This window comes from Littorina saxatilis, linkage group LG7 (genome assembly GCF_037325665.1).
Source record: "Littorina saxatilis isolate snail1 linkage group LG7, US_GU_Lsax_2.0, whole genome shotgun sequence".
Classification (NCBI taxonomy): Eukaryota; Metazoa; Mollusca; class Gastropoda; order Littorinimorpha; family Littorinidae; genus Littorina; species Littorina saxatilis.
In genome coordinates, this window is record NC_090251.1 from 15,434,410 (window position 1) to 15,462,064 (window position 27,655).

Sequence of the window (27,655 nt, forward strand, 5' to 3'; positions counted from 1 at the left end):
CTCTCTCTCTCTCTCTCAGTCTCGCTCTCTTTCTCTCTTGGTGTTTAATTTGTTTCGTAATGTTATTGAATAATTCTGTTTCGGGGTTTTGTGCCAGGTGTGGTTTATGAAGAGTAATGTCGCTCGTGTATATACATTCCTTATTTGGAATATTAGTCTACCTTATATTGAATTTTAGCTGCTCATTAACCCCCATCTAGACCCAACTCCTCTCAAGTCATCACCCCCCCCCCCTCCCGCCCCTGCTTCTAGTCTGCCTGTCCTTTCTTGAACATCAAAAACTCGCCAGGTAATTACATCGTTGGAGACTGAGCAACGTCCGTAAATATAACGATGCTCTCGTGCCGCTTTTAATATACAGATAGCACGCGTTGAAAGAAGAAGAGTCTTCCATAAACAAACGGCGCCCAGACGCTGAGATAACAGCAGTAGCAGAGCACTGTTGAACAGGGCTTTTAGTTGGTCGTGGTGTGCATCCAGTTATACGTAATATTGTAAACACTAAATATGTTTATATTGGTTTTATTAACCGACCGACCATAAATTTAGGACTCTCTTCTAGTTTATTTTTGAACCTGTAAAATTAATTAAAACTTGAAGTAACAGACCTACCGACCCTAATTTGTTTGGCCTTCAACCTTTTTTCTTTTTTGTTGTGGAGGGGGGGGGGGGGATTTCTAAAAGGTACGGAGGTTTAGCTGAATATAAGTTTATTGATCCAACTAACCGCACAACCTTTCACATGTTGTACGTGTGCATTTCAAGCAAACGCATTTGTAACATGGAAACGATCGATGTACTCGTGACAGACACCCCCCGCGGGTTAGGGGGAGTCCCATATTGGTTGGGACTAGAAAGAATTTACCCGATGCTACCCAGCATGTCGTAAGAGGCGACTAACGGTTCTGTTTCTTCTCTTCTTTTGTCTTATTTCTGCCTTACCAGTCCTTTCACCTATATTTCCTTCCAAGAAAACTCTCCCTACTATTCCCTGCAGTTTTCCAATTCTTTTCTTGTTGTCTTATTTCTACCTGACTGGATCCATCACCTTTATTTCACTTACCAAAAGTCTTCTTTTCCACATCCTTATTTCTCTGCACCCCGCATGTCGTATGAGGCGACTAACGGATTCTGTTTCTCCTTTTACCCTTGTTAAGTGGTTCTTGTATAGAATATAGTCAATGTTTGTAAAGATTTTAGTCAAGCAGTATGTAAGAAATGTTTAGTCCTTTGTACTGGAAACTTGCATTCTCCCAGTAAGGTCATATATTGTACTACGTTGCAAGCCCCTGGAGCAATTTTTTGATTAGTGCTTTTGTAAACAAGAAACACTTAACAAGTGGCTCTATCCCATCTCCCCCCCTTTCCCCTATCCCATCTCCCCCCTTTCCCTCGTCGCGATATAACCTTCGTGGTTGAAAACGACGTTAAACACCAAATAAAGAAAGAACTCGTGACAGACAAAAGTCAGGCACGCAAGAACTGATTCACAGTCATACACAGTCAGACAGAGCCATACAGATAGACGCTCAGACAGATGTTCACACACACACACACACACACACACACACACACACACACACACATACACACACGCACACACACACACACACACCCCACACTGACACACACAATAAATAGATTGAAAAAAGAATCCTCAAAGAAAGACAACCGTGTACAAGATTCTCTCTTATCAAATGTTTGCGGTTGCTTCCCTTGCATTGCTAACACTGCGGACAACGCTTTCTTTTTTTGTCTTGGGCGAAGAGTTTCTTTGTCGACAGATTACCAACAATGTTTATTTACTGTTCATTTATGTGTATGAGCTGGTTATGGGGGAATGGATGCTGTAAGGGGTTGGAGAGGGACGGAGAGCACGTGCCCATTCAAACTTAAGCATATTGTTTATCATGAAAATATTGTTTCAAGTTAAAACCTGCAGAAGCATGGACAATAAAACAACGTAATCTACCTACAGCAGATCATTTTTATATTTAGTCAAGTTTTGACTAAATATTTTAACATCGAGGGGGAATCGAAACGAGGGTCGTGGTGTATGTGCGTGCGTGTGTGCGTGTGTGTGTGCGTGTGTGTGTGTGTGTGTGTAGAGCGATTCAGACTAAACTACTGGACCGATCTTTATGAAATTTGACATGAGAGTTCCTGGGTATGAAATCCCCGAACGTTTTTTTCATTTTTTTGATAAATGTCTTTGATGACGTCATATCCGGCTTTTCGTGAAAGTTGAGGCGGCACTGTCACGCCCTCATTTTTCAACCAAATTGGTTGAAATTTTGGTCAAGTAATCTTCGACGAAGCCCGGGGTTCGGTATTGCATTTCAGCTTGGTGGCTTAAAAATTAATTAATGACTTTGGTCATTAAAAATCTGAAAATTGTAAAAAAAAAATAAAAATTTATAAAACGATCCAAATCTACGTTTATCTTATTCTCCATCATTTGCTGATTCCAAAAACATATAAATATGTTATATTCGGATTAAAAACAAGCTCTGAAAATTAAATATATAAAAATTATTATCAAAATTTTTTTTTCGAAATCAATTTAAAAACACTTTCATCTTATTCCTTGTCGGTTCCTGATTCCAAAAATATATAGATATGATATGTTTGGATTAAAAACACGCTCAGAAAGTTAAAACGAAGAGAAGTACAGAAAAGCGTGCTATCCTTCTCAGCGCAACGAATACCCCGCTCTTCTTGTCAATTCCACGGGCACTGCCTTTGCCACGGGCGGTGGAGTGACGATGCTACGAGTATACGGTCTTGCTGCGTTGCGTTGCGTTCAGTTTCATTCTGTGAGTTCGACAGCTACTTGACTAAATATTGTATTTTCGCCTTACGCGACTTGTTTTGATTTGATGAGGAGATGGAGGGTAGGGGGTGGATAGATACTCAGAGGTCAATTGGCTAAGCGTGACAGTACCTCAGCTTGGAAGTCGCCTCGTGATACGCGGCATGTAAATGTCTGCATGTCAACACACACACCGGCACACACGACACACACACACACACACGCACGCACGCACGCACGCACGCACGCACACACACAAAGGAAACACCTAGGCTAAGTCTTGCAGCAATCTCCTGACCTGACCCCATCGAGCCAGGTGATTCGTGTGATCCACGCACATAAAAAGGCAGAACTCGGGCGGCACCGCGCGAAGTGTAGAAGAAATGCGAAAGGTGCTTAGGTATGTCTGAAGGTGATATAGTGCAGGTGTTCTGAGTTGTGTACGAAACAAGTGGGCGGAGGAGACTTTTTTTGGTTAAAGGTGTTATTGCAAAGAGTGCTTTAAACTTCATTTTGCTGTTGATAATTTTAGATAGCAAGACAGTGTTTGCAAAAAACAAAAGTTACGAGTGAGACAGTGCAGAGTCTTGGCGATGTCTTTTTACCGAAAATTCATTGCAAAAGCCTCGTGCAGCGAGCTGCGTAAAGTAGGCTTCACGAAGTCGACTTCGCCCAATTTATGTCAGGCTTTAGGAAAACAATAACCTTAAATCAGGGGTTTGGAAATCAAACCTAGTCTGCAACCAGCGAAAAAGAGAAAATAAATTAGGGGAAAAATGATAATCAAACTAAGAATTATGGATATAAAGCGACGTCTCTGGCATTTGCATATTTATTCCTTATAATCGACAATCACCGTCTGCATGCCATCAGTATTTTTTTTTTGGGCGGGGGGTGGGGGGTGGGGGGGCTATAGCTCATTATAGTTACTTATATGCCTAATTGTATTCTGATATCGGCGTGCGGAGGACTGGAGGCAATGTGAAATATCTCATTGTACTGAAATGTCTAATTGTATTCTGATATCGGAGTGTGGAGGAGGAGGCAATGTGAAATATCTAATTGTCATTTGCCAAGGCCATTTGACCTTTCCCATGCTATTTTCTGCAAGCTAATGGCATAGGTAGATAAGGCCAAACAAACAAAAATAGGTGTGGTTACGGTAACATACCCAAACAAGAAGAGCAAACGCTCGATCGAGTCACTTTCGCAGTTCTGAATATTATATGAGGCATCAGATGGACAGGAAGAAATTGCTATTCACAACACAATGCATACCTGAAGCATACCTGTGACCTTGAAAAAGGTCAAAGGTCACCAAAGGTCAAAGGTCACCAAAGCAGACGTCAAAGTGTAGAGGTCACTGGGAGTCACGTTCACATAAAATTTGAGCCCGGTCACTTGTATAGTTTCCGAGAAAAGCCCAACGTTAAGTTGTGTGTTGCCGAACAGAAAAGGCTAGTTATCTCCCTTGTTTTTCTGATAACGTTCGTAAAAGGCTACAGATGTAAATACTTTGATGTAAAGAATAATCCTACAAAGTTTCAATCACATCCGATGAACTTTGTCAAAGATATAAAATGTCTAATTTTTCCTTTGACGCTGACCTGTGACCTTGAAAAAGGTCAAAGGTCAACGAAACCATCGTTAAAGTGTAGAGGTCATTGGAGGTCACGACTAAACAAAATATGAGCCCGATCGCTTTGATAGTTTCCGAGAAAAGTCCAACGTTAAGGTGGTGTCTACGGACGGCCGGCCGGACGGCCGGCCGGACAGACTAACACTGACCGATTACATAGAGTCACATTTTCTCAAGTGACTCAAAAAAATAGGGTAGGTAGGTAGGCAATCACTTTTTTTTTTTTTTTTAACTTTTTTTTCTAATGTGTACAAATTAAACCTACTTGACAGGGAAATAAGTGTGCGACTCGGGCGCTTTCGCTTTCATTGCGTTTTTTGCACTCGTTTTTTTTTTTTTTCGACAAATGTAATAAAAAGTTATAGGATCGGCCCCTAAAAATAGGGTAGGTCGGGTTACCGTAACCACACCTATTTTTTTTTTTAGGCCTAAGAATTAATTGTTTGCGAAGAGGCGGTATACAGAGTAGGTGTCAGATTGTCAACGTAGTAATTGGTAACAGGTGCCTTGGACAGGTAGGGTGAGAAGATACCTCCCTCATTGTTGTAAATGCCAGGTACTGTCTGCTCATGTAACTGTTATCTGCGGTGCCCACCTTCTGCCTTAGTTAGCATACATACGCAGGCCGGCGTTTTTGACAGTGCCGAGCAAGCACGGGAGTCAGACTGATAAAGTAAATTAAGATAGTGTTGGTATCACTGATCTAAACTATATGTTTGTGTGAAACAATGGTATTTAGCCAAAAGGGAATAAAACACGCTTTTCAGACCGATCATGTCTACAGTGTCACGTTTTAGAATGAATACCAAACTCAGTTTATATTTCAGGCATCAGAACACGCTCCTTGTTTTTTGAGCTAACTCACACTGAAGAGCGCATGTGAGATTTGATTTACCGAAGTTTCCCCTGCTCCGTTTTGGCCGACGGAGGAAAAGCTTCAGTAAACGAAACTAATTTCGTTCCGCTTTCGTCCACCCACTGTCTGACAATGACCAGAGGTGTAAGGTTGTTAGTTCAGATAACCATTGTTGTTCGTCCCCCGCAGGTGTGTAACTTAGTTCCATGCAGCACTGCCAAGGTTGTAGCACAGAATGTATTTGTAAACTGAGGCCAAAAAAAGAAGATTAGATTTTCTAAAAAGGGCAGTTTGTAATGTGTCTGTGTCGGTGAATGACCATCCCTTGCTCTCCCCCAACCCGCAATGCCCCTTCCCAGCTGTTCGCAGAGATTAGCCTAGATTTAAACCGGGCGGGAAGGGGAGGGGGGGGGGGGGGGGGTCCGGGTCTGGAGGTTGGGCGGGAGGGTGCGAGGGATCGAGAGGTTGAAGGCGCTGGTAAGATAGTCAAGTTATGCAGCGTCGTTACGTAGAATGAGGAACAACCAGTATTCTCTACAGGGCTCCCAAAACTGTGCGTCCTGTACGCACTATAGAAGCCGACAACACGTATTAGAAATTATTGAATTCTACAATACAGTGTCGCACTAAATTTGTGTTACCATGCGTCCCGATCGTTACTGGTTACCATTCAGAATTGTCAAGAACGTACACATTTGGCTCGATTTTGAAGACGAGAACATTTTCTGAAAAATCTGTACCGTCGCGAATCTACGGAGTAAATCTATGAAAATTTTTGTTTTTCTAACAGAACGTCCAACATGCCTCCTGGTCTTGGGGTCCTCTAAAGTACCGCTATGGGGTCCTCGGACCCCCTACAATTTGAAATGAGGGGTCTCAGGACCCACTAGGTTGAGCGTCTGTGGGGAACCTTGTTCATATGGTTTTCGTGGCCACGGACGTCTGACAATGGTTTCCAAAGACTGACTCGAGACTCATGAACATACTCATACTGATAGTAACTGATTTACACTCCCGCAGACTGACAAAGTGGTATGAAAATCAACTGAATGCCAATGATAACTGCCCACTGACTTGTATTTTCATTGACAAATAACAATTATGTGTATCATTTACCAGCAGTCAATTATACAAAGGCTGCAAGAATTGTCCATGCAAAGTCCAGAGTCCTGTACAGCGTTACGTCGTAACTGTTGAGGGAATATTAACAAACTAACAAACAAATTAATCCGCAACACTTTTTTTGAATCTATCATTTCAAATATGACAAGGTCGCCTTTGGTACTGAGTTCTCATTGTTGGATAAAGTGTGTGGTGTTCAGCTAGCTGTGAAACCAAAACAAAAATCTAATAGCAATAGTAATTCTGTTCAGTCACAAGTTCGTCTGAAATCTGTTTGCCATCATTCACCTTCAGTCAACACTAAAAACTTGTACAGACATACCGACAGATTTTGTACCAGCATCTGCCTTGGGTTTAGTACAGGTAGACTAGAGCACACATGGAATTGGTTCGCCACGTTATTAATGCCAAACATGCCAGGTCATGTCACTTCAGTGCGTTCAATTTTCTGCTCCGATTTGCAATTAGCCTTCAACCCCAACTGAACACTTCTTTCTCTCCTGACAGATACAACTCTACTAGATAATGACGTTCTCTCAGCTACTCTCCCTTTCGGAGGACCCCCCTCCCCTCTCTCTCTCTCCCTCTCTCATTCATTCACACACACACACACACATACACACACACACACACCCACACAAACAAAACAAACACACACACCCACACACACGCACACACACGCACACACAACACTAACACACACACACACACACACACACACACACACACACACACTTTCAGTCCGCTCCGCCCCCATCTCTATTCATACCGTTCCCCTTCCTTCCTTAACCTGTGAGCGTGAGAACACCTGTGCCACCTGATGGAAAGGGGAGAGAAGCGAGGTAATGTGCAAGATGCAGTCAAGAACAATAATCACTTCAAGGCTCACCTGTGGCGCAGTGGGCGAGCGCCTTTCAGTTTTCCTTCAGGCGCTCCAAGAGTTTAAAATGCACAATCTTTCCGCTCACTATTTTCACATCTACATTGGCTTTCACACAGGGTATGCCATTACTTCACTTAGACACATACCAAAAATCAACATCCAAGTGACTGATTCCTGAACAGTGGAATTGATTTCGCAGATGGACACTAGTGTGTTAAGAAAATAATTCATTTACAACAACAAAAACAACAAACAACAACAAACACAACAACAACAACAACAACGACAAAAACAACATCGACGAAACAGAAAGCCCCAGCAGCAGGTTGTCGCGTTTTTGACATGTGCCTAAGAGAAGAAATAATCATACCATGGCCAAATCTAAGACGGTGAGCCGAATCTTTTACACTTGAAGGGCTGTGTCTTTTAAGATGTGAAGTCTCTGATGCTTGTGATGCAACGTGCACATACATCAGAGTGCTTCTGGTGTAAGGGTGTAGGCGTGTTGTCTATCAAGAGAAAAGGAGAAGAGTGTTATTGCGTCAGTGTGTGTGGGCCTAAATCTCAAGAGTGTACTTGGACATGTGCCAGGGCCATCCTGACATGCTTAACCTATGAAAAAGAGATCTTTTAAGATGCACGTAATATGTTTGCTAGAACAGATATCGCTTTACCTGGATCTTAACTCTCGTTTCTCAGAGCTCAACGTTGTAATCAATTGCATAAACACTCGGTCTTTCGAGATAAAGAGCTGAACTTCCGGGCCTTCGCTTCCTCCTCTGACTAGCGCAAAGTTGCACTAGTAGTTCTATCACAATTAATGACAAAAAGTAATTGTTGTCATGAGTTGATTTAATACTGCAATCAAAACGTGGTCGAAGCACCACCAACAAACGATACTACCATGAAGGCACAGGCTTTTTCATCCACTTGATCTCAAGTAACAAAACAACCAGGCTGCGTTTTGTGCAGATGGGATTATTTTGCTGAATTAATTTATCATTTTAACACGGATGTCAGCTTCAACATTGCCACTCCGCGCGGACAGTAGCGGCCAGGCCTTTGGAATTTGGTACTAGTGTTCAAGCAGAAGAATGCTCTTATCAGATGACAAAAATCACACATAACAGATCTGATGTAGATTACATAATCGGTTTCATTAAAAGAAGGGTACTCTTCAATATTGCAGTTGAATAATGACACTGGTGTCAGCTCTTTAAGTCGCACGTGCAAGGGTCGCCGCTGGAACCAAGACACAATGTATTCAGCAATGGTATTAGCAAAGGTAACGTTTCCACTTGTGGGAGGAAGAATTTCTATCAAAGTTCACCGTCGAAGACATCTTGATTTGCCGTCTAACGGTGAGAAGATAATAATAATAATAATAATAATAATAATAAATAACTTTTCTATAGCGCGAGTCCCATCAATTGGCTCCAGGCGCTTTACAGATTCATTATAGAATAAACTAGCACAAATCAACAAGCATACAAAGCATACATTTAACTGAGACATAACACCAAGATCCCAAGCACTAAGCAAAACTTAGCGTACAATGTTAAAAGTACACACACACACACACACACACACACACACACACACACGCACACACACACACACACACGCACGCACGCGCACACACAAAGATACCATTGACAAATAGACCATAAAGCACATACAGGGTAGAGAGTTCCAAAACAGAATAGAGTTGTGGAGAGTCTACTCAGGCTAAGCAGGCACCCAGACAAAAACACTGTCATCAAACAGCTTTGTTTCTTTAGGCATAGCTCAATTCGTCTGTCTAGTCAGTCTTACGGCCTAGACTAACCGTTTCAAACCGAAACAACATCCTCAAAGATCACCGCAAACGGAGCCAGCGATGCTCGTACATAAAGATTGTCAGTGTATTTGCCAGCGTGCCATTTCATTGCTGGCTCACTGAGCTACAGTGGAACCCCCCTTCTAAGACCTCCAAGAACATGTGACCCTCCACCACGAAATGAGGCGCATGTCACCTCGCGTGGTTCTGCGCTAGGCTCAATATAAGTCCGGGGAGTGTCTGGTAACAGTGTGAGGGTCACCTTAGTCACAGGCTTATAACTCAAACAGTTTTCGCTCTTTTCTAAAACGGTTTTCACCACTGGATAGAGCATGCAAAACTCTTTAGAAAAATGTAAAAATAGGAAAATCATGCAAAGGTGACATGCGACTCATTCCGTGGTGGAGGGTCACATAGGAGAAAATCAGGTCTTAAACAAGGAGGGGTCTTAAAATGGCCGTACATTTACATAGGTTCTCAACAGAAAGTCTGAGAAAACAATGTCTTCAAAGGGAGGGAGGCTTAAACTGGGGGGGGGGGGGGGGGGTCAAAAGGGTGTCCCACTGTACCCTCTACGGTATTTATTTCTTTCTCTTCTCTCTTCCCATGGCTTCTGCCTGACATTCTGTCTACGAGTAATTTGCCATTAGATGCAGGGGCGGTACCCGCTAATGTCCCTAGACTGTCTGACTGCATGGAGCCCTGACAGTGAGGAGAGGTCATGCACGTTCTGCTCGGATCAAGAGTATGCAGACAGTCAGCAGTTCTGTCACTGCCAGAGACTGTAGCAGGACGGTCTCTGTTTGTATCCTGCAACGGCCAGAGCATAGCTTGGCAGATCTCGCCATCGGGTCCAATTTTCGCCGAGTCAAAGTCTTTCCTGTTTGTGCCACCGGTGTGTCTAAGTCTGTCACGTAATGAAGCAGTCCACACACACACACACACACACACACACACACACACACATACACACACACACACACACACACACACACACACACACACATTCTTGAATTCAATGAGTTTTAGGCTACATTTCGAAAGTGTATGTGCTTCCTGCTATCATTTCGTCACAGCATCGCTGCAGGCAACTGACGGCGTTCGCTCCTCAGGCGACAAGGTACTTCGCAAACTCCTGTACGTTCCAGAGGCGGCTCAGTGCCTCAAAGTGTCTCGCTGGTGGCCAAGCTTTCGAAACGTAACTGCTTCTGGTCAAGAATAGCATGTATGGGTCAAACAAGTGTTAGTAATGACGTATGTTGGACCACCTGAAAGCCAGTTACTGCCACGTACCAATTTGAGTTACTGAATCTATTGAGATTATTGTTGTGTTATTTCTCATCGTGCTTGCTTTAAGACAGTTTGAGGTATTTTGCTGACGAATCGGAAGTGCATCAAACTATGAAGTTCCATGTCGTGGTTGAAGGCTGCATCTATTCAACTATTTCGTTACTTACTTTAGTTATTTTGAGTTACTTCCCTTGTTTGTGTACGTGATGCTTGTTACAAGGCCGCAGTCGTCTTGCCGCCGACTACCTTTTGTTTTCAACACCGGAGGGAAGCAACGCACTAAAGCGCATTCACTCTCTTTGTTTTAATTAATGTCCATATTTGAGGTGCGTTTTGGAGCATATCGTGCCGTGTGCGTCTAGATTAAGGTATGTACAGTGGATTCCCCATATTCTTCACATTCGTCAATTTCGCTATAAACTCCCCCCAAACGTTCAGATCAATAGTATCCCTTTGAAGACAAATTAACCGCCGGGCCGGCATTACTGCTTACGTCACGGACTGACTCAAAGTCAAATTCGAGGAATCCGCCATGGAAACTGACTTTGGAGTTGCCCTTGCAATTGTAGATCTGATTGCATGCGCAGTGGGAGTCAGTGTACGTCATCAGACAAGTCAAAATATTGTGATAAATTGTTCGAGGAGGCGATGTGAGCACCCAGCAGGTGGGAATGGTAGGCTGCAAAAGCGTGGCTGGGGATTATGTGCGTTTCCTACATGCGTTGTTACGGTCAGGCTTCAGAACGCCGGGGGATTCCAGAAACTAAAAGAACGGAATGGTGGCGATGCTCAATTTTCCATGTCTAAAAGAGAGAGAGAGAGAGAGAGAGAGAGAGAGAGAGAGAGAGAGAGAGAGAGAGAGAGAGAGAGAGAGAGAGAGAGAGAGAGAGGAGAGAGAGAGAGAATGAGAGAGAAAGAGAGAAAGAAAGAGAGAGAGAGAACAAGAACAAGAACAATTCTTTATTTAACGAGGGTAATAGAGTAAGCAGTGATCTGCTTTTTTACATCTGGCCCTCGCCCTAAAGAGAGAGAGAGAGAGAGAGAGAGAGAGAGAGAGAGAGAGAGAGAGAGAGAGAGAGAGAGAGAGAACTCAGAACTCAGAACTCAGAACTTTATTACATAAGGATAAAGGTTTTAGGCTTAGCCTAATCTTCCAACCTGTCCTTGGAACATATACAGAGAATAATTGTAAACGAAAGCAAAGACTGCGCACATACACACACACACATCCACACCCACGTATACACACACACATGCACACATAAACTCACACACACACACACACACACATGCACACACACACATGCACACACACATGCACACACACACACACACACATATACACACACACATGCTCGCGCGCGCGAGCGTGCGCTCGCATATCTACACACAAGCACATGCTATCATTTCATACCTAAAAGGAACAGTATCTAATCAAAGTATTAAACTAGTAAAACATCAAAATAATGGTCGAGTATAAACATAAAAAACAAAACACTTAAGAGCATTGCATACATTATCCGAGTACACAATGGAAACTAGACAGCAGGGGCAGTTTATAGTGTGCTCAAATGTGTGTGCAACTGCCTTTTAAAGGCCTTTAATGATGCGGATCGTTTGATTTCTATTGGCAAAGAATTCCACAGAGATGATCCTGAAAAAGCTAAGCTGGATTTATAAAGATCTATACGAGGAATTGGAGGAAGTAAATTTTGAGACCCATACCTCTTCGTAACATGTGTAAAATGGGATTGCACATAACTGGGCACATCGCCATGAACTACTTTATACATAAAGACAGCCTTATTGTATGCAAGGTGGGTTTTTAGGGGAAGGAAATTAAGGATGTTTAACTTCATTTCTGTAGACATGTGCGATTCATACAGGATAAGTTTTGCAGCACGACGGTACAAAGAATTGAGTTTTAATAAGTGAACATCGCTGCAGCCATCCCACAATGTCGAAGCAAAATTAATATGAGGCATTATATGAGCATGAACGAACATTTTTAATGTTTCAGACTTCGCATAATGTTTGAGTTTTGACAGCAAATACAAATTCCTTGATAACACTTTGCAGAGGTTGCTTATGTGTGTTTGCCATTTCATTTCTTCATCAACAGTTACACCAAGTATGCGGTGTTCTTTAACTTGCTGTATTTGAGTTGTACCTAAGGTCAGTTGTAATTTAAGAGGACTTAGCTGATGCTTTTGTCTTGTGGTAATAACAATGCTTTTAGTTTTTTCTGGGTGCAGTATCATGGCATTTGATGTGCACCATTTCGCAACTTCGTCCAAAGTGTTCTTCAGGGAAGAATTTACTGATTCCAACGAGGTGTTACTGGTATGGATAGACGAATCGTCTGCAAAAAACTCGCATTTGACTTTATCATCCGATACATGTAAAGGCAAATCATTAACGTAAATACAAAAGAGAATAGGTCCTAGTATAGACCCTTGAGGGACGCCATGTCTTACTAGTGCAGTAGACGAATTCTGGCATTGTAGAGTGACATACTGTGTCCGGTCAGCAAGATACGATTTAAAGAAGTCACAGACCGAATCGTTTCTCAAATAATAGTGTAATTTTTTCAGCAATATGGAATGATCGACTAAGTCAAATGCTTTCTTAAAGTCCAAAAACAATGCTCCTGTAACTTCAGACTTGTTCATTGCTGACAGCCAAGAGAGAGAGAGAGAGAGAGAGAGAGAGAGAGATTATGAACCTACTACCTAGGTTGTTAAAAAGACAATAGATAGGTGTGACCTGACGTCTTTGTGTGCTATTTATTACCAAGCCGAATGCACGCGAGCAACGTGTGTGTGTGTGCAGTATGATAAAGGTAAACCACCGTGTCAGTGGAACCCGCTGTTTCCCATGTTTCTGTGTGAGTGACTGACTGGAGTTTGCATAGTGATCAGTTCTTCGGAGTAGGCAACACACGTGGAGATAGTTTGCAAACAGTTGTGTGACCGTTATGACTATTACTGCATCTGAGGCAGATGTAATCAGTGCGCAGAAACTGCCGTTTGTGAGAGTGCTGCTTTGAACTCTGGAGTTTCAGTACCTGTTGGATCTTTGTGCTGGAAGCGTGTTTCCCGTGCAGGTTCTGACAAGCCATTTCTTGTGTGTGTGTGTGTGTGTATGTGTGTGTGCATCTCAGCTTCAGCAACAAAAGACAAATTGAAAACTTGAACTGGGCGTTGTTTTGTAAACCTCAGTAGTTTCAGAACGTGATTGGTGTTTGTGCTATAGGATTTTTTCACGTGCCGCGTATTCTGACAAAGCAGTGTTTGTGTCCGTGTGCATATAGGTTTCAGCAATCGAAACATAAGCAAAAGCAGGCAGAACTGGGTGCTCATGACTACCTGCAAATGCAGGTTTTGTCCGTTATTAGCTGAGGAATGTGCTCCTGGTCTATGCGGCTTTGATCCAAAGCTGACGGTTGCTGTGTCTAAATATCAATGTAATATTTTATGCAGCTCTCCTAATGAAGTATGAGTTCAAGTTAAACTTGCTTGTGTCATTCTCAGGTTCGTCAGTGTTTGGTCACTTGTCTATTGTATTGTAAACTGCGCTTGATAAATCTTTTTTTTTCTTCGAGCAAAGGAACATTATCTACATGTAAAAAGTGCTAATACGCGTAACTTGACTGGCTTTGCACATAAAGCATGGTCCTAGAAATTCCCATCGGATCTGAATCTGAGGATAAAGCCATACAAGCCAACATCAAATCATGTTTTCTGGCGCATTGTGGAAATAGTACCTGTTCTCGATCTTGCAAGGTTAAAAGCATAACCTTAAACGTAACCGTACTGTATGATACAGAACCCAAGTTCTTCAGTCAGTGGAGGCGATATGAGAGAGAGAGAGAGAGAGAGAGAGAGAGAGAGAGAGAGAGAGAGAGAGAGAGAGAGAGAGAGAGAGAGAGAGAGAAACAGAGAGTGAGAGGCTGCAACTGACACCAGTGACTATTCAACACATGTACACAGAAATATTTCAGCAGAAAAATTCCTAAAACACCTGTCACTCCTCGAAACCCCCTCATTTACTGCTTAGCAGCCAATTGACTGCGCAGACTGCAGCGGGGAAATGCTTGGGTGAAGCTTAACAATCCTCCAGCCGTGAAGCGAAAAACATCAATGTCATTTACTCCTCGAGTATACGCTGATGAGGGAGGGGGGGGGGGGGGGGGGGATTCCAGCATATGCCTCTCACGCTTAGTGCATCGACTTTAAAATCTTTAGATAGAATTCAACAATTGGTCTTTCATGTGATGCGAAACACATCACTCAGTGAGAGTTCTCAGTATCACTAAGAAATCTCCATGGGAAAGACTTGCAAGAAACTTCAATTTACATGTACGTCAAGATACGTCTCTCCAATTTACTGCGCTGCTGACTTGGATAATAATTCCGTTTTGGACTGAAATTCATTAATTCACCTTTTCGGTGACGCAAAACGCAACAGTATTTTGTTCATATCCCCAGTTTACTGCTGTAGCTTGAAAAACAAGAAACACAAAGACACTTTCTATTCAGGTGAAATTCAACAATCAGTTTTTCTGGTGACGCCCATCCTATCAATTAGTGAGGTTCTCAGCCTTTCGGTGCATACTCAGTGCTGTGAACGAATCGATTTGAAACTCGCCTTGGAATAGAACAGAATCGTTCCCTTTAATATAACGCACCGTTTGCAAAAAAAACCTTTGGATGAAACGGATTGGATGCTATACTTGTACCATGTGATACAAACTCATGATCGTGCGATTTTCTCGCCTCAATACTTCCCAGGAAAGTCTATACGAAAATGTCTTGCGAGCGAAGGTGCATTTTACTGCACCGACTTAAAAAATGAAATAAAAAATAAAATAAAAAATCCTCTGGCAGTTGCAAAACTCAACAATCCTTGCGCTGACGCAGAACACATCATTGCGATTCTCTCGCAGAGTTCCTGCTGGGAAAAGGGTTTATCCGAAACTTGCCTGCAACCGAGTGCGGATGCATCTCGGAAAAGATCAAAAAGCCACTGCACAGCGCATGCCAATGATCGTGCTGTTTACAGTCAGTGCTAACGCTGCAGGAAAAGTGAATGGTGAAAAAAATCTTTGTTGTGATATTCGCAGAGGTAGGAATTGAAGACACTAAAGAAGAAATCGAAGATATAAAGTTCTCGGCTTATCGACGTTCGGGAAGCAAAGTGAATCGCCTTAAAAAAAAATAAAAAAAATAAAAAGTTTTTGTTGGGGAAACAAGGAGAATAAGACAAAGAAAAAGAGGTTGAAGAGTTTTAACTGAAGGCAATAGGTAGCATGAATAGAAAGCTCCTTATGTTCCGAACGCTCCACCCATATGATGTCTTTTGAATGAACGTCCGAGCAAAGAGCTTAGTACACTCTTTGGTCCGAGTCATCAGTTAGGCGCCGAAGGCTGGCCTGGCGAAGTGAAAACAGCATCCACAACACTGCCACCGCATAATTAGAATAGCGAAACACACAAAAAAAAGCTTAAAAGAAAGAGAACACAGTTTGGGATGGAAAGGAGGGATGCAGCGTTAAAACAGTATACCCTCTTACTTCGTTAAAGGGAATGATTCCAGTGAGCGAGGGACAAAAAAAAACAAAAAAACTTTCGAAGAAGAAAGTTCGTTGTCCGAACCCGTCTGTGGTGAGAGTAGTAAGAGCTGATCTGTCCGTCACGCGGGAACGAACAGTTACTGCGTACCCGAAACTTGCTTTGGCTGCTCCTAAGAAGATCAGAAGAATGTGGGTGGAAATAAAGAAGGAAAGTAAACAGAACACTGACCTTATTAACGCCCAGGGTAGCATAAACGCACGCCCTAAAGGCACAGTCCTCCAGATGTACACGATTCGGCTCACCATCGCAGATCTGGCTAGGCTTTTACATGGGGTAAGGCCACCCCCCTACTTGAACACACAGAAAATCAACAGCCTGGCTGCTTCTTGATTTTAGTCTTGAGTCGAGCGTTTGAAAATGCCTGAGCCTGAAGGCGGGTGTAACTTACACCTCTTGGTATCAGTCTGCCTTGGAGACGAGGACAAAAGTTTGCCAGATGGCCAGAATAGCGCGCTGCATTTTCCTGCATAGAACTAGGGCGCGTCTGCCGCGACGGTGCCTGAGCTAAACATTGGCGGGCACTGCTCACAGTCCGGCACTGTAAACATTGCCCGTCCCTTCACCTCTCTCGCCATCATCCGCCCTACCCTTGGTCTCATGCCTGATTTCTCCATTGGTCAAAAATCTTTTAAATTCACCAATTGACTGCGTTTGTCGTATATTTTCTGGAAGATTATTCCACAAAGCTGTCGTTGAAGGACAAAATGAAGATTTACATAACTCACTTCTGCATGCATAATGGAACCTTACGTTCAAGAGGGCGTCGTCTGTGGTAAGGATTTACATCGGAAACCAGGACCGGCAGTTTGGAATATAAATATGCTGGGGTTAAACGATTTACAATTTTATAATACAGCAAGAGTTTATGACGACGTCGCCTTTCTTTCAGGGGCACAAAACCCACCTCTTTGACACATTACAGAACACAAAACAAGCTGAGAAGAAAGCGTGAAAACATTTCTTTGATGGAGATCCCAGAGAAAACACATACAATCTTACAAGTAATACACTGTACCGCCCAAGGCGAGAATGGATTACTGCTGTGAAAGAGAGCCATGCCGTATAATAACGAAATAGAATGCTAGCTAATCAGCAGAGAAGCGAATGGTGGATGAATGAATATCTTCTTGAAGCTCTCCAGAACTGTGGGAAAACACTCTCTGCTTGAGCAGTGCCTGTGGTTTGATGACGTAAAGCTTTGATTCTTCACAAGCACAGTCAGAATCCAGAAGAGCTCTTTTTTTAAATTATTTTTTGTTCTTCTCTTGTTTCTTTCATTTTACTTTCTTAAAAAATGTTGTTTTCTTGTCTAGTTCAGGTATACATGATTGTGTCTGTTCTTCTTATTTCTCAGTTCCCTTTAAAATGACACTGCACATTATTTCTTTCTCTCTGGTGCCTTTGACTCCATAAGTTAACCTCTTTCTCTCTGGTGCCTTTGACTCCATAAGTTAACCTCTTTCTCTCTGGTGCCTTTGACTCCATAAGTTAACCTCTTTCTCTCTGGTGCCTTTGACTCCATAAGTTAACCTCTTTCTCTCTGGTGCCTTTGACTCCATAAGTTAACCTCTTTCTCTCTGGTGCCTTTGACTCCATAAGTTAACCTCTTTCTCTCTGGTGCCTTTGACTCCATAAGTTAACCTCTTTCTCTCTGGTGCCTTTGACTCCATAAGTTAACCTCTTTCTCAGCAGTTTATTTCCTTCATTGTTGAAAAAAAATCGGTGATAAAAGGAGGTTCCGTTTCTGGACTTTGATGTCTGAGACTTGCTTTTGGGTGTCCATGGAGAAAGTAAGAGATCTTTCAAACGTTAAGCGTACTCTCCTGGAACCAGTGCAGCACTGTATAGCTTTCTGTGAAGATCCACCGCCCTGTCATTCTCAGCACCGTATACCTGTCTGTGAAGATCCACCGCCCTGTCATTCTCAACACCGTCACTTTACCTGTCTGTTTTCTCTGTGTAATCAAGGAGAAAACACTCTTTTTGCCTCCCTTCTCTCAGAGCTCACCTTCACATCAAATGCATACAGGCCGATAAGTGCAGTTTTTGCATTTTGCCAGGTCCGTGAGTGCTGTGCTAAACTGGATTAGAACGAACTGTTCCACGGCATTTCTGTTTGAGACTCTGAGAGCAGTACGGCTCAGATTGTTCTGTGGAAGCCAAAGTTCTGTTTGTGGAATGTTCTGGTTTTGTGAAAACGGTGATTATAGCGCGTAGTTTCAATGTATGAACGTACTGTTCGGCAGCGATGGACAAGTACAAAGTATTCTTCTTGGAGTGTAAATTTTTGAGTATATTGATCGGATTATTGGTTTGAACTACGCTGTTACTCGAGGTTAAATGATAGAAAAAACGCAAGCACTTGCTTTCTCGTTGTATCTAGTCTATCTGACTTAAATCGGGAAATTGGTATGAACTCAATGTCGCTCATATCACCACAACGACAGGAATTAATCAGGTGAAAAAATGCAATGAATTAAAGTTGAAAAATAAAGTTCAATTCATATAGAAGGTATTTTTATATACCGAACTACAGACAAAATGCGACATTGGTTTTCGACATCGTTTTCTCAAAGGTCCGCTTTCTCGCTTGACTTGTCCTTGAAATGGTAACGTTTGGAGAATTACCAGAATCATTTGTACAGATCAAAGTTGCTGAATCAATCAAATATATATATACCAGTTTGAGATTACACCCACCGATGACTAGCAATCTGTCGTTTATTTTGTGGGCGGATCGTTTTTGGGTATTTCAAAACAGGATTTATTATGGGGGCGAGGACGCCCCCATTCTATACGGATAGTTTCGAGGTTGACCATGGGCAGCGCCATTTTGTTGTGAAATACGTCATCAGTTTGTGTACACAGGAAGGGGTGAGGGGTGACGTCAAAATTGTTCATCTGTAGAAAGTTGTGAAATCCGTCACCCTATGGGAGGGGTGACGTCAAAATTGGTCATCACAGAGTTTGTGTAACACAGGAAGTTGTGAAATACGTCACCCTATGGGAGGGGTGACGTCAAAATTGTTCAACAAAAACATGATATGTCGCATTGTGCAGGGTCAACTGCAACAAACTCAAACCGAGCCATTCATACCTAGCTGTATTTGAGTGACTTATATACCCGACATTTTTATTTCTTATTTTTAGCACAGGTGTAGGAAAAATCATGAACCAAAATGTTATTTATTTTCTAATTTAACATTTTTTTTACAAATATGACCATGGTCTTTTAAACATACAGTGACATTAAACATTGTTATGTTAAAAAAAAGAAAAAAGAAAAAAAGCTTTTGTGCACAAATCAGAAAATACATTGTACATTTTACCTACAGGCCAAACCGTGAGTGTCTGTGGCAAAGCCCGACCCAGGAAATTGCACTGATTTTATATTTAGATCAGAGAGAAATTGTCAAGAACAGGCGCTTGCATTTGGATGTGTCCAATGATAGTAGGTTTGGTTGTGATCAATCAGAATAATGTAGGAATAAAAATGTATGACAGTTTAGTATGATGACATGTAATTCACATATGCTGAAATATGATATTATACATCATGTAATATTATTATGGCTGTTGCCATGACCATGAAACCCAACAAAGGTTTAATGTAATGTAATTCAAAATACCAAAACCGAGCACCTATTAATCTCGTCTTTGCGCGTGAAGATTGAGGCCGTCTGCCAGCAGCGGTTAGGTCATACAGTGGAACCCCTCTCTAGCGACCTTTAAAATGTTGACAAAAATCGGTCCTTGTGGAGGGGGGTCCTTACAGAGGGAGGGGGGCGGAGTCAGGGGGCCACAAAGAAAGTCAGATTTAAAAAAAAAAAAGAAAACAGAGAAGTTTGAGTTGCTGACGACCGTTCTCTCTGAAAGCAAACTGCTTCGATTTCATGTTTGTCCTTGGTGTCCACCAGTTCTGGTGCATGTACTACCCTGGCCAAGTTTCCTCTCAAGACATCAAAGAGACCGCCCCAGTATACTCTACAGCCTCTGGGCGAACCACCTCTCATAGCTAAAACTGGGTCAATGACCCCTGGGAAGAAGGTCAGTGTCTATAAAATTTTACTCATAGGCCTGCGGCCAGGGGGGGGGGGGGGGGGAGTATACCGGTACCATTTGAGAATCAGACCAAATGAGAATTGAACCATTTGAGAACATCCTTTTTTTTCAATCACTACATCGAAGGCCTGCGGCCCGGGGTTCACAAGGGTTGGTTTGTTTGTTTGTTTCAAACCCACACCCATATACACACATTTCCCATTTAAACCATTTGTCGGCCCCCTGTCGATATTTATCGACTAAGTTCCTTGTTCGTTCTCGCGTTAGGCAACAGTCGCTGTCAGTAGCCAGAAAAACAACACACTCCGGCTGTGCTTCTCTTACTGACAAAAACAATTTCTCCACGATAGCAAAAGAAAATGATTCTTCACTTCTGGCAGAAGAGAAAAGCCATTTATTCCCATCTTCTGGCAGTGAAGTCACAAACTGTCTCCTCCCTCGGAGGAAAAGATAGGGTCCCCGCCAAACCGTTGAACAACCCTTGATCTTTTGTACGTACATTTGCTGTGGTGTTGAGCGGTGCCTAAAAAAACAGTTATATGGTCAAACGTCACTTTCTTTAGGGCCTGCGTAAAGGCGGCGAATGTTTTGGCGTTGGAGTATACAGTAGATCATCTTTAGTAACCTTTAGGTACTGAATAACCGCGTAACACTGGAGTATACAGTAGATCATCTTTAGTAACCTTTAGGTACTGAATAACCGCGTAACACTGGAGTATACAGTAGATCATCTTTAGTAACCTTTCGGTAAATAGCCGTAACACTGCGGGGGTGCACATGGGCCGCGCAACATCTGCCTGGTACATGCACCTGGGATCTTGTGGTAAAGTAAGCGTGCGCGGCCGACACTGAAAGATTCACGCCGTGGATGGTGGCACGCCTAGTTTTTTCCACCGCAGGAACAACACCCAATTCGTTCCCCCGCAAGACGAACAACATGGTAGGTGTCTCCAAATTAATGCCTTAAAATAGTAGATAACCAGACTTTCTAGTATTGAAGTTTATATCATACTGTTCGGTACTTTATTTTGCATTGGATCAGCTAGTTGTCTTACCATTTACACTCTCGTGTACTACATAAGAGAAGAAATGTCATAAAGACAAGTCAGAAATACTGTCTCCCACGTTAAAAATGATGAAATACCACACAAAGCACGGTCAACAGAAGGGCTTAAATCTTTTTGCTGGTCAAAGTCAAACTACTTGTGGATACTGCTCTTCATTTTTAAGTTTAAGCTTACCTTAGTTTAGACTCACGATCGGTTCAAAGATCAACAGTAAAATTTGACGGGGTAAGATCCCCCGCAGCTTGGTCAAAAATGCGGGGGACCTTATCTGGTGTCTGCGGGGGACCTTACCCACTGAGAATCGAGTACCACAAAATAACGCTAGATTAGAGCAGCTTATCCACGATGCTGGTGCCCAAAAACGCGCATACAAGGCTGCAAGGTATCGAAGATTAAACTGTGAGTATTAAAATAGTGCTTTAAATGGTAGTTCTAGGTTAATTTGTACGAAATTGAGACCTCTCTGTATAATTTTCACGGACTTCGGCAGAAAATCGAACGCCACTGTTCACGAGTACACAACAAGACATAAATTACATATTATACATATAGCCTAGGCAATTCTGCTTTAGAATATCTATACTTAATAATGTGATTTGCCACAACGTACCTTCACAGGGCAATTCCTTTGCGAGATAACAATTTTGCTTCCGCGTGCGGGGGAACGAATTGGGTGTTGTTCCTGCGGTGGACAAAACTAGGCGTGCCACCATCCACGGCGTGAGATTATGACATTAATTTCTTCGTTTCGTTGTTGTGGCATAAGCACTGTTTGAGGTCGGTTGTGTGAGGAACCTAGAACTTATCATCGCATTCATTTGAAGTTCACTTGACTGACATCATTTGCAGTTTCAAAGTTTTCAGTGCTGAACTACATAAAAAACAAACACATTACACAGAAATAGGGATTATATGAGGGGGGTGTCAGTGATAATGAGCGATAAAAGAATAATAACCATTGTGAACTGGTGCACTGGGAGATAACCAAATGAACTAAAGATGGCTGAACTTTGAAGTTTTAAGTGTGGTCGAGTGGGAATTTCAAACATACCAGAAACAAGCGAAGGACTGCAGAAAGTACAGCTGAAAGAGATCCTAACAGTTGAGAAATGGTGTGACATTTGCTTTGCGTTTCTCGCACTGGCTTCTCAAAATTGTGTTCGGGACTAGTGTTAAAGGTGACAGAAAGTAAGGGAGGTAATCGTCGGAGTGATGACCACACGGCAGTTGTGGCAAGGGGAGGTGACTCTATCCTTCACCTACTCGATTCTTGTGGATGTGAACACGGGAGACAGGTGGATTACACCCGTTCAACCTTCTGCGTCGAATCAGATACAGGTACTGACTTTCATTATTTCGTTGTAATGCTTTGGTTTAGACGCCCAGAACTATAGTAATCGAAAGCAAGGGTTGCGTCATAAAACTAATCCTCCTCCTCCTCCTCCTCCTCCTCCTCATCATCATCATCATCATCATCATCATCACCATCATCATCATCATCCTCATCATCACCATCATCGTCATTACCGTCGTCGTCGTCGTATTTTTAATTTTTTTTAATTATTATCATAGTTTCAGGACGTTGACTGTTTCTGAAATGCATTTCAGCTATTTCGATCTTTGTACTGAACATCTAGTCACAGGATATGTCTATGAACATGTGAATAGTCGTATTCATGAACTTATCAAATGCAGAACTAGAAGGTCAAACAACGGATGTGCTTTTCTTTTTTTATCGAACAATAGTTTTACCTCTTTTAATACGCTGCATGCAATGAAGACCATTTGGTATACATTGTTAAAGGTACTGAACTTGTCAAATCCAGGTGCACGGAGCCCCTGGGGCTTTTAGTCATACATCAGGCAGCTATCCGTTAGAAGAACTACCAAGTTTCATTGACTTGCACCCAAAGAGTCAAGAACTGCGATTTTTTTACGAATTAATTTCGCACTCGGACCCGGCTGGTCTTGGCCTATTTTTGGATCTAAATTTAGATCAGGTAGATCACCACATCATGCACAAAAAAGACACGTCACTATCAAACTATGTCAGACGTCATCATGAGTTTGTGTAAAACAAAATGGAGGCCGGAATCACTCAGTTGAATCGAACTCCGACCAAACACCACGTAATAACTAGGTTAATTTATGCACTCGCGTGAACAAGAAACTGTCGAGCTTCACAGATGTCTTCGTTGGGTAGTTTTGGGTTTGTTTCACTGCCATAGGAGGATTTTTGAACTGTAAATGCACTCAGCTGCAACACAAACGCAAAACGAAGGCTGTGAGCTGCACTGTGCCTTTAAGGTTCACTAGCGTCCAATGTGCAGGTTTAAAAGAGACTGGCGCGAATTATACGTATGTGTTTATATAGTTGCCACTTTAGCTGATCTTTACCCTTTCCTTGTTGATCTCCTCTGTCACATTTAGTGATTTACAGACTTTAACTAGTGCTCTTGTAGTGTATAGGAAACTTGATGCAGGTGTTCATTTCAACCATTTAAAATTATTTTCTATCCAAACTATTGCTGTTGCTACTATTGTTGTGGTGATTTCGTGTTTTTTGTTTTTTGTATAGCACAACGTTTTGGTGGCAAACCCTAAGGAAGCCATAAGAAGCTCCAATTACTCAAAGGAGCGTAATTTGTCTAACGCTGTCAGCTACATGGTCGTCGCTGTCACACTTCATAACCTGCGTGACGAGTGTGTGTGTGTGTTGGCCTTGGTGCATATGATAATTAAGTTGGTCGATGTGACAAGGCTTTTTGACAGCATAATCTTGCTACTGTATTCTTAGTCCCTTTGAATGCAAATTTATGCAAATTCGAAGGAGACACCAAAAATAATTCCAACGCAATTGAAGTTCATGCATGGTCGCATAAAGTTGTGCCCTATCACTGAGTTACGTCGTGACATTTTGCTCTTCCGTTTGTGCGTTCTTCACTCCGTCCGTGGGTAATAATGTAAATAACTTTAAAAGATAAATGAATAGATGACAAGTTCAGTTGCTCTCTGTCTGTCTGTCTCTCTGTTTCTCTCTCATTGTCTGTCTATTTGTCTGTCTGTTTGTCTCTCTCTCTCTCCCGTATGTATGTATGTGTGTGTGTGTGTGTGTGTGTGTGTGTGTGCGCGCGCGCGTGCCACGGTGCGTGTATTTACTATGGGTCTGTGTCCGTGCGAGCATGTATGCGTACGTTCCCACATTCCTGTTGTGTTGTGTCAGAGCCCCTCCAAAATTCAAATTCAAAGTGTGAAAGTGCAACAGGGCCAAACATTGATTTGTTTCAGGTTATTGCCCATTAAAGCTATATCATGGACGTATACGTGTTTAGTTTACGAGATGCCTGGCATTCTTGACCCCAACCAGCTAGCTGTACACTTAGTAGACACTACAGACAGCATATTACACAGCTGACTGCTTTGCCTTGTGGCAGAGACGTTGTATCCCATCAATCACATTTTGCGACGGGAGAATTCTTCGTTTCACTTCTCGTCTTTCAGTTTACGACTTCAAGTGCACTGAGTGGACAATTAACACTCTGAAGGTTATACGGTGATACGGATGGCCATTTTGTGAAAGTGTTTTGGTGTCACAGTGAGGTTTTGTTTTTCCCAGTTTCTGTTTACATGCTAACTTATATTTGCAAAAGTTTACTCAGAAGAGATACTTATTCGTGAAAGTACCGGTTTCGTTTTGGATGCATCGTTTTTGAGAGCTTGGACTCGGAGACGTGTGCAACGACACGATATGTGTGAATGAATACATGGGACTATGATGTGGTGTAAACCTGGACGAATTTTAGATCGTAAGTTAAAGGGAATTCTGTTAAGCGCAGGATTCAGGAGTTGGACTTGAACTATTTGAATTTATCTTGGTTATATTTCAACATGATATTGTTAAGTTGTTATGGATTTATGTTTCTTTGTGTATGTGTTTACAACATGTTTGTCACAGTGACGAGCTCGCCAGTGTAAGTTGTATGACAAACTATTATAGTCATTTCTCTGATCGTCATTGTAGCACAGACCGGCACGGTTGGCCTAGAGGTAAGGCGTCCGCCCCGTGATCGGGAGGTCGTGGGTTCGAACCCCGGCCAGGTCATACCTAAGACTTTAAAATTGGCAATCTAGTGGCTGCTCCGCCTGGCGTCTGGCATTATGGGGTTAGTGCTAGGACTGGTTGGTCCGGTGTCAGAATAATGTGACTGGGTGAGACATGAAGCCTGTGCTGCGACTTCTGTCTTGTGTGTGGCGCACGTTATAATTATGTCAAAGCAGCACCGCCCTGATATGGCCCTTCGTGGTCGGCTGGGCGTTAAGCAAACAAACAAACAAACAAACATTGTAGCACAGCGTGTTGTTGACAGTAAGATTGATAGTGATGACATCGGCGACGACATAGCGTCAACAGAGTGTGGGGTTCATGACGAATGACACTGACATTAGTACAAGTGATCTGAATTGTAAGGTGGCCTTATGCTACATCAAGTGAGGTATGCATAAGTACATGCATCTGGCTTTTGGCCTATGCATGTCAATGAAAGCGGAAACTTCTATCTATATCTATCTATTTGTGTATCAATCTATGTATCTATTCATCTATAGATCTGTCTGTCTGTCTGTTTGTCTGTCTGTATGTCTGTTACTGTCTGTTTGTCTCTCTGCCTGTCTGTCGTTCCATCTGGTTGTCTGTTTGTCTGTTCATGATGTGTGTCTGCCTGTGTGTCTGTCTGCATATGTCTGTCTGTCTGTCTGTCTCAGTGTCTGTCTGTCTGTCTTTCTGTCTCTGTCTCTCTGTCTACGGTCTGTCTGTCTCTCTCTCTCTCTCTCTCTCTCTCTCTCTCTCTCTCTCTCTCTCTCTCCTTAGCTGTCTGTCTTGTATGTCTGTCTGTCTCTTTCTCTGTCACTGAGTCTGGTTGTCAGGCTGTCGATCTGTCTCTGTCTGTCTGCTTATCTATTTAATATTAAGGCAGTCTCAGTCTTTTATCAGAGGTTCCAAAATAGTTTCAAATTCCATTCAGTTAACTTCTCATCAGTTTAATGCACAGCTGATCGTGCTTTTCTGGTCGTGAATGACAAATTAACAAGAAATGACAGATTCGCGCGAATAACAAAGGTTGAGGACGCTGGTTTCATAGCGAGAAGAGAAACTTCGTTTGGTTTTTACTCGTGTTCTTGTCAGTTATAAAGAGAAGGAGGAATAGGCTGAACAGTCCTGTTCTTTTACTGTCTGGTGTCGTTGCCACATCCGCGAGCTTGGTTGAAATGATAGGAAAGCATTCTGAGTCGATAATGCATATTCATCGGCTTCCGTGATATGATAGAGAGATATATATATATGCCATTCTATTGCCTACGGCATATATTTGAAATCCTGTCACTGTTTGAACGTATGACAGCAACTTTTCTTTTTGCCGCTGTGATTATATTATACACCCCCGTAAGCTCTCGTGTAAAGGTTTATGTGTGTGTGTGTGTGTGTGTGTGTGTGTGTGTGTGTGTGTGTGTGTGTGTGAGTTTGTCAGTTAGTGTGTGTGTGCGTACGTGCGTGTGTGTATGCGTGCGTGCATGCATGCGTGCGTGCGTGCATCCGTGCCGCGTGTGTAACGTTTTGTGTGTGTGTCTACCTGTGTGCATGTAGGCTATCTTTGTTTGAATTTTGAGTGCTTCGTTTTCTTGAGTCACCAGTCACCTTGCTGGAATTTTGAGCGTTTCTTTGTCATGTATGACCTGCACATCTGTAACCTTGTTTGAATTTTGAATGCTTCATTGTCTTAATCGCCATTAACCTTGTTCGTATGCCGTGAAAAATAGGATATGCGCCGAAATGGCTGCGATCTGCTGGCCGATGTGAATGCGTGATGTATTGTGTAAAAAAATTCCATCTCACACGGCATAAATAAATCCCTGCGCCTTGAATATGTGCGCGATATAAATTGCATAAAATAAAAAAATAAAAATAAATCCCTGCGCTTAGAACTGTACCCACGGAATACGCGCGATATAAGCCTCATATTGATTGATTGATTGATTGATTGATTGATTGATTGTTCGAATTTTGAGCGTTTGTCTTATTTATCTGTAGGCTAATTTCGTGTGGACCGCGTTCAGTGTTTCGGTGACGTATGTACATGTTTTGTATTGTTTGATGTTTGAGTGTTTATCTGTCTTATTTAACTGTAATTTCGTGTGGACGTTCAGTGTTTCAGTGACTTATGTACATGTTTTGTGTTGTTTGATGTTTGAGTGTTTATCTGTCTTATTTTTCTGTAACATTGTTCGAACTTTAGGTTGGTGGTTTCATAGTCTTAAAGTTACCTTGTTCAAATGTTAAAGGTGATTGTTTCATTGTCTTGTTTTACCTTGTTCGAATTTTAAGTTGATCGTTGCATTGTCTTTTAAAATTTTGTTTTTGTAACCTTGTTTGAGTTTTAAGTTGATCGTTTCATTGTCTTATTATACCTGTATG

The 27,655-nt window shown here is 42.3% G+C and overlaps 1 protein-coding gene across 1 annotated transcript in view; it reads left to right on the forward strand.

Annotated features, from left to right (window-relative positions):
* The window catches only part of LOC138970786 (liprin-beta-1-like), a 166,212-nt gene that overhangs the window by 10,763 nt on the left and 127,794 nt on the right, over positions 1–27,655 (forward strand).